Source organism: Poecile atricapillus, chromosome W, assembly GCF_030490865.1.
Source record: "Poecile atricapillus isolate bPoeAtr1 chromosome W, bPoeAtr1.hap1, whole genome shotgun sequence".
NCBI classification, from domain to species: domain Eukaryota; kingdom Metazoa; phylum Chordata; class Aves; order Passeriformes; family Paridae; genus Poecile; species Poecile atricapillus.
Window position 1 is genome coordinate 21,027,894 of NC_081288.1, and position 8,187 is coordinate 21,036,080.

The window sequence follows — 8,187 nt, forward strand, 5'->3', positions numbered from 1 at the left end:
TTAGTAGTCACATTGGTTGGTTTCTGTACTTTAAATGCAAGACCAGCTTCACAAGCCTTGCTGAAGACTTCTTAATGGGCAGGGATAATGATATAAGAGGGTCTCTTTGCCAGCCCTTTTATAATCCATTATATTGTAATTGCAGACCAGTCATCTTCACATCTGTTTCTTGCTCAACTTGAGCATCCTTTTTGAGGACTAATGTTGAATAATGAGAAAGTAGCTGTGGTATAAAAATTTCAATGTGCAAGATTGACCTTCATAATGAGGCACCTCCTTGTTTCTCCATGCAAAACTAGTCAGTGCTTTTACTCTCCACTGTTGTGCTGTTAGTGCTGTTGCTGTGTTCCCATTACAGCAGCATTTGCATTGCCAGGCAGTCCTGGTGTCAGACTTTGCTGGGAAGCATGGGAACTTTCCATTCCCAGTAAATAGTCTCCTGGGATTAAGGCTGAGCTCTGCCATTACTGGGTCTGTTACTTATGGCTGGAAGTGATTAGAAAATGAAAGTAAGGTTTTCCCTGAGTGAGAAAAAAAGTAAATCTTAATTTACTCAAAAGCACTGAAGCAAAGGCTCATGCTGAACCCTTGATACCTTGATGCAAAATGCTTGAGGCCACGCTTCAGGGGCAGACAGCCACAGTAAAGTGAGTGCCTGCCAGGCTGCCTGGACTTGCCATCTCCAGAGGCTGCATGGGTGAAATAGCATGGTGCTAATTCAATAATTAAACAATAATTCAGCAGCTGGACTTTTTTGTCCCATCCTGCACTAGGGCACTTGCTGCATCCATAGAGAAGGGTAAATGCCTTTGCTAAAGATGGGATCTACTGCTCATCTGTTTGTTGGGTAACTGCCCTAGTAGTGGGTCTATCTACCAAATTGCTAAAAGAAAAGCTGAATAGAAAAAACTCTGCAGGAGCTGATTGCACTGAGTTTAACTGTGACATTATATTGCTTATAAAATATGCAGAAAAACCGTAATGGGCACACGCTTGTCTAGTGTTAATTTAAGCTACATGTAGCTGCCTAAAATCACCACAAAACTCTTGGATGTAGGCCTCTGCTTATCTCCTTAAATGCACCAATAACAAAATTTGGAGGATTTATGGGGCAAAAAAAGACTTGGCAGTCAGTTCCTGTTGCTTTTAAAGCTTCTCACATGTCTTTTAGGATCCCAGACTGCAGGTAACCAAAGCTGAGCTTGATGTTTCAAGGTCAAAAATGGCATGGAGGCTCTGTGAGTGCCAAGGTGAAGGATAAACTATCCTTTTCTCTCTACCAAGCTGGCAGCAATGAAATCTGCTGGCACCTCTCCTGGCAGCTCTGTGCTTCCCACAAAGTGGCTTGATGGCTAGCAGATGAAACTAAAACCATATTTATCCATTTGAAAGAACATCCAGCTTTTGCAGCTGGAGGTCAGGGAATCCTCTGCATTGCTCCTGAAACCAGCTGGGCTGGAAGTCCTGTTATTGAAAGCCAGCCCCAGATCCCAGGGCAGGACAACACTGCAGGGCTGCAGACTCGGTGTCCTCTCAGTCATGCCTTTAATTCTTATTGAAGTAGCACACTTGGTTTAATTCTTGTCCTAGGCTTTGATTAATTGTCCAAGAAGTTTGTCCCTTGGGGTCTGTGCTCTGGCTCTGCCTGTGCTTGCTTTGTGAGAGTCCTGTGTGTCCTTGTGTTTCCCTCTTACAAGAGTGCTGTTTCCTTCTCAGGCAGCTACTGGAAAGCCACTGGTTTCCCCGTGGCCATGGCCCTGGGCTATTAGCTAGCCACAGGCTGCAAGAGTACTGCCCACCAAGAAGCAAACTGGATTAACTCCTGCTTCCAGTACTTCTGCAGGCAAAGGCAGAGCCTACAGAGGCAACTTCAGGGTGTCAGAGTTATGGACATGGCACGAGTCTCCAACTTCCTGATCTTCTCAAAGGCATCCTCTGTGTCTCATGGAGATAGGATGGGTTACAGCCAACTGGCCATGACCGCCTGTGGCCATCAGATGGCAGATCAGCCAACATAAAATAACAATCTGTCACTGTCACGTCCCAAAACAGTGGCTGAGATGGTGATAGCCTTACAGGTTGGCCATAATGGCAGGAGCAAGGGAAGTAAGAGCAGAGAAATGCTCACTTCAGGGCTCAGGCGTCCTAGTAGGCAATGTGAGGAAGGCTGGCTGTGTGCCTGTACAATGTGGCTAAATAAGGTTGTGTCTATAGGCATGGACTAGGCTGGACAGCTTCTGTGGAAGCTCCAGGGATCCCTGCTTTGCTCCTCTGAAGGCTGGGCACTGCAGTGCCCCATCAAAGCTTCCAGGGAGAACTGTGATCCATTTTTCTCCTGATACCAAGGAAAATCAAACCAATATAATTCTGGATTGAACTCAACTGGATCTTGAGTTTTGCATGACCTACACGAGTCTTTTGATCTGATCAGTGCTGGTCTTTGGGGGAGAAACATATAAAGAGTTTCCCACAAGCACTGAGCCATTCCAAGGAGAGTGATAGAGGCAGTCCAGTCTGTCTCTGCTAGGCTCTTCCACCTCCCTTGTTCTGTTCCCAAATATCCTTCTGCTTGCATAAACATTTGGCCTTCCTGATCTCTCTCTCAATTTGGCACGAATATATTCTCAATTTGGCATGTATATATTCAACTACATGTGACTAACTTCAGTTTGTATTCTCATTATATAAATGCTCACATGTAACTGTGATGTTTAGGGAAGGATATTATTGGAATAGTATGACTTGAAGGAAGTTTATGCCTGTAAATCAGACAGGTTCCTGGAAGCATGTTATTCGTGCATTCATTTGTGCACCCTTTCCTCTGCAGGGGATGGGGTCCAGGCCATCTGCCTTCTCCACAGGGATGAAAACTTCTAGGCTGGACACTGTGTGCAGCTAGTGGCTGGGGCAAGGTGTCTGAGGGTGAGTCAGATGGCAGGGTCTCCTGGTCACAGCTCCAGGAGCAGTCATGGATACAGGAAAGGAGACTTTCCCAAACAGAAATGCCAGAGAAGGTGACTCCTGCCAAATGGAATATACAAGCACCCCTTTGCTCATCAGGTCTCCTCTGCTTGCCAGAGGACCAGCCCCTGTAAGGATGTGCAGATCAGCATTGTGCTGCAGCTGGGGACCTTGGAGCACGTTAGGGACGGCAGTGCTTTTCTGCTGTGAATATTCCTGTGTGCATATTGAAGCCTGTCACGAGCAGAGCCGTCCTTGCAGGCTGGGGGCACTGCTCCTGTCCTGCAGGAGGGGGAGCTGCCCCTCATCCCCAGCCAGATCTGAGTGGCAGGGACCTTGCCCTGGTGCAGGGCTCTGCGCTGTGCCTGCTGTGCAAAGTGACAGCTCGCCTGCCCTGGCTCCTCTGGGCTGCAGGTTTGTCCTGTCTGCCTGCAGACCTCCTTCTCTCCTGGGGAGAGATTGAAGCAACAGCACTGAGAATGCTGTCAGCACTTTGCTGAGCAAGGGCTTTACAAGGAGCTTCAGGATAACGAAGGCAGGAGCAGTCTGAGAGGTGGGAGTATGGATGTGAGCAGGAGACTGATGAGTGGTTGGCTCTTCCCCAGACCTGCCCTGGGCATTTCTAACAGCAGCACCTCCATCTCTGCAGGTGCCACCACCTCTACTGAAACCAGGAGGACCCTCACTGCTCGGACTCCAGGCTGTGGGCAAGGGAACTTGGCATGGGCAATGCTACCAGGAGGCTGGTAGCTCCTCCTTGATGTCCCCTTACACACACTCAAGCCTTTTGATACCTTTGCTCAGACAGTCCCACTGGGCAGTGGGCTGCAGTAGAGGAGTATGCTCAGTGTCAAATGCTTCTCAGGTCCTAACAACGTGAACAGGGCCAGGCTTGCCCTGTCCTAGGGTAGGCTGCTGGTCAGAATGTCACTTGTCTCCTTGGGATGTACTTGCATGAATGTTTGCGTTTTTTCCAACCAAGCAGTAGCTTGAGAACCTCCCTGCTCTCTGCTATATTCATACCTTGAATGAATATTTTCAAATCAGTGCTGCAGCTGATGTTGGCAAAATGGCTTTCATTTTTGCATTCTTCATGGAAAGAAGGGGGTTTGTGTATGGGAAAGGGCAGGCTGCCAAACTACAAGTCTGATTGGGGAACTGTAAAAACACAGCTTAGGTTTGTGGGGTTTAGGTTAAAGGGTAACAGCTGAATGAGCAGGGGTGGTACCAGGTTCCCAGGACAGGGAGAGGCAAACAAGGTTGTGTTTGCTTCTGTGGAAAAACTGGCATGTCATGGAACAGCATCAAAGGCTGGAGTTGGAATAAATGTCACCTTTCCTGCCCAAAATAATTTGGACAGGGTAACTTTGTGTGTCAGAGGACTGGTGGCACCTGAACACTGGTGCTGTGTCATCAGCATCAGTTGTGCCAGAGGATGGGATGCTCTTGTGAGAAGCACCATGGCCCCAGAGCTCACCAGCATCTTCTCACAGGTGGCTGCATTTGTGACTTCCTTGCCCAGCACATTGCACAGGGCAGGTATGAGTACTGGGAGGGTTTTTCCACTGTTTAGCCCTACAGGGATCCAAATTGCCCTGCTATTGCTGCCTCCCCCCTCTCCACCCACAGCAGTTCTGTTCAATTTCCAAACACTGAATCAGCAGGAAGGTGTACCAGCTGGGATGGCCAGCCCAAAGGTTTAAACATGTAAGTCCCCCTTCAGAAACCATGTTATAATAGCAAGCCTGACCCTTGCATCCCCCTGAAGGAGCAGCAGAAGGCACCTCAAGCTGCCCTTTTTCTGGCTGAATGCAGCCCTTCCAGTTTGGTGAGGTGCCCCTTGAGTGCTGCATATCAGCTCTGCTCTCTTAAAAGTCTGCTTTGAAAGCTTGCCAGCTAGAAATCTGAGCTGCTGTTGTGCTCCTGAAGCAGCGTGCAGGACTGATCAGGGTTTATCTCCTCATCAAATACAGCTTTGAACATGAAAGGGAAGAGGGGCATGATATTAAGTGCTGCAGCTCTTGTGGCTGATTGGAAGAGCCTTTCATAGCTGGGCACAGGTTTAGTGACTCCCCACTGGCCACTTGTATTTTTCTGTGCAGATAATTACAGGGCTAATACAAGTTATTAAAGAGATGGTGTTATTTCTGTCATAGCCATCAAAGCTGAGGTGCTGGTATTAACTAATACTCAACCTATTATGGCTTTCCTAGGGATCCTTAATGATTATGCTTTCAAAGGGGCAATATCTGCAGCCAGGAAGGTGCCTCTTAATTGGGAGCAGTAACTGCAAGAAGCAGAAGCCATGTGGCTATAAAGTGGGTGTTACCCTCTGCAAAGCAGAGCTATCAGGATCTGCATACACCAAATGTCCCTAGGAGAGGAAGGGAAGGCTGACATAAAAGTGGTACTTCATTAAAAATGAGATTGGAGTAGCCATGTTGTGTCTTAGGAGGCTGAATGAATATGAGCCCATCGTGGGACAGCTGGTGGGACAACTGAAAGTTTTGGGATTTTTAGGTAGGACTTTGGGAAGGAAATTATATATTCTCCTCTGAGGTGTCTCTCAGCTGCATGTTAAGCCCTTTGTGTTTGAAATAGCCTGTGCCTTGGCTGGCTGTGCCTGTAGTGCAGTACCCCACATAACCTTTTTCTCTCCCTGGCTGCTGTGCCAAGCCCTTTCCCTGCACCAGCAGGGTGAAGTTCCCAAGGCATCCTGCTCTTTGGAGAAGGTGGGCTCATCCTGCACCCCTTGGCTGTGGAGCTCAATGTCCCTCACAGCAGGTGACTGCAGTTTGGCTGTAGTAACCAAACACTGAATTTTCCTCATGGCACTCCCAAAGTGTTTCCCAGGGCTCAAAAGCTCCAGTGGGCACCAGACAGGGCAGCAGTGCCTAGGGGACAGTGGCTGTGTGCTCCCTACAGTGCAGATCCCCAGCTCTGCTTGCTGGGCAGGGTAATGCTGTGTGGGAAGGCAGTAAGACAGGAAGTCTATTTGTGATACAGGTTCTGTACAAGCCATGCTGTGGCTGGAGATCTGTTGTACCCTTTATCCTTTGGTCTGGGTATATCAGTGTCAGCTCACACAAAGAAGCTTTCAGCTCCCACAGGACACAGGGGAATGAGATGGACAGGGCTGGAGGTGTCAGTCACACAGCAATTGCTGCTGGAAGGAAGCATAAAGGCCCCACTAATGCTGAGAAAATTCATGGCAGCCCTCTCCTGCTGGCAGCTCCTCCCCAGCAGGATGATGCCAAGAGGGAAGATGATAATATTTACCAGGTGGAGCCAGTGACAGCAGTTATCAACTTCTGTTGCATGACATTCCCAACTGGTGGTGGGACTGATAAGGCCAAGCTCAGCCATGCAGAAACCTGTCTTTACCATTGCTTGCTCCTAGTCTGTGCACCTGTACTGTGCTAGAGGACAAAATCACCTCGAGACTCTTAACTAAATTATGTGAAGGGTACCAGCTTGGATGTAACCCTAAATACATGTCCCTCTATTTGAATGGAAGAGAGATAATCAAAAAGTCTGGGTGCCTTGGAGGTAAGAGGGTTTCTGGGTATAATTTAATGTAATTCATTGTCATGAAAACCAGCAAATCTATCTGACCCTTGAAAGCATTTTGTATTTTCCAGTGTGAATCTAAAGAGCTAGAGAAATCACCCAAATGGAGCAAGGCAGCTGAAACTGAGGGTCATGTTCATTTTTGTTCTGGCATTTAGTCCAGTGTGATGGATGTCTCAAAAATGACTTTCAACGGTGCATAATTATGTGCCCTTGTCTGCCTTGTGTCCACTATCTCTTGTTCTCCTACAGACCCTGGGTAGCAGAAGAAATGGAGTGCTTGGCCTTGCTCAGCTGGCTATGTCCAGATCAGCTTCTCAGGTGTTGGCACAGCCAGTAATCTGCTGGAGACACAGTTCAAATGCTGGCTCTGGTTCAAAATTGGTTATATGGCACAACAAGCACACAGGTTACGGCGTAACTGCAGATAAGACAAAGAAATGTGGCCTGTTGTCCATCTGAAGTGGTAATAAATGTTTCCTGTGCATACTGACTGCCTCTGCACTTTAACTCAGTAATAATGTTGATCCTCAGTCATCCTCTGGGAATATTTGGTTGTTTGTGTGGTTGAACTTTTGGATGAAGTCCCATCTCCTCAATTTCTTTCTGCTGTCTCTAAATATTTTACAGCTAATGAAAGTCAAATAGCCTTTCCTCTTGTTCTGAGATAAGGCCTTCCATATGGGATCTAGCCTGGTGAAGCACTGGGAGATCTGTCTGGATAAATGTTAACCCACCCTTAAACTAATTCCTTGTCCCCCTTGGGTAAATCTGCAGGCATGTCTTCCCAGCCCCTCTGCCAGCAGAGCTGGACCAGACCACAGTTTGTTTCTGATGGAAGCAACGCTGGCTGTGGCTGTAGCTCACCTTCATGGCCATCCATAAGGACTCTGAGGCAAGTGACCCTGTTGATGGTGTAAAAACTATCATTCTCTCCTTCCTGACTCCCTTAAAATAACAACTCTCCTTAATGGGTCTGGCTTCCTTAAAAATCAAGTTGTTGATTTGTGTTTGTTGAAGGTACCATGTGTTAAATTGTCTTCTGTGCTGAGTGTTTCAGGCTGTGGCAGTGTCACAGTGTTAGTGGAAGAGGGGAAGATTGATACTGCTAATTAGCCTGGCTTGTATCCCAGGGACATGAAGTGCCACTGGCTCATTGAAGGTCCAGCAGAGTATGTCATAAAGGTAATAAAAGGAGAAGCTGCACTTAAACCTCTGCACTAAGAACTGTTCAGGGAAGCAATTCAATAAAATCCTGCCAGAAACATCTGTGATGCACAAGACTGTAAATTGTAAAGTTTCCAGGTCACTGATTCTTTTCAGGACATATTTTGTCAATTAGACATCACCTTCGAGCCTCTGTATGGGCGGCTGTGACCATTGTGATTGAAACCTGTAGCCACCCAGGCCCATCTCAGTATAGCTTTTTCCTGAACTCCAGCATGGGTCTAAGGGTACAGGGAAGGTAGCGAGGATGTTGCAAACAATAGCATCAGCCTTTTTCTTGAGGCAGTGTCAAACCCCCACAAACTACTCCTTATTCCATACCAAAGTGTCTGCTTCTCACTGTGCATGGGCTGTCTGGTACTACTTCCCAGTCCTAGTACCATCATCTCTTAATTCTTACTGCCTGTTGCACCAAGCAATGCAGCCTGT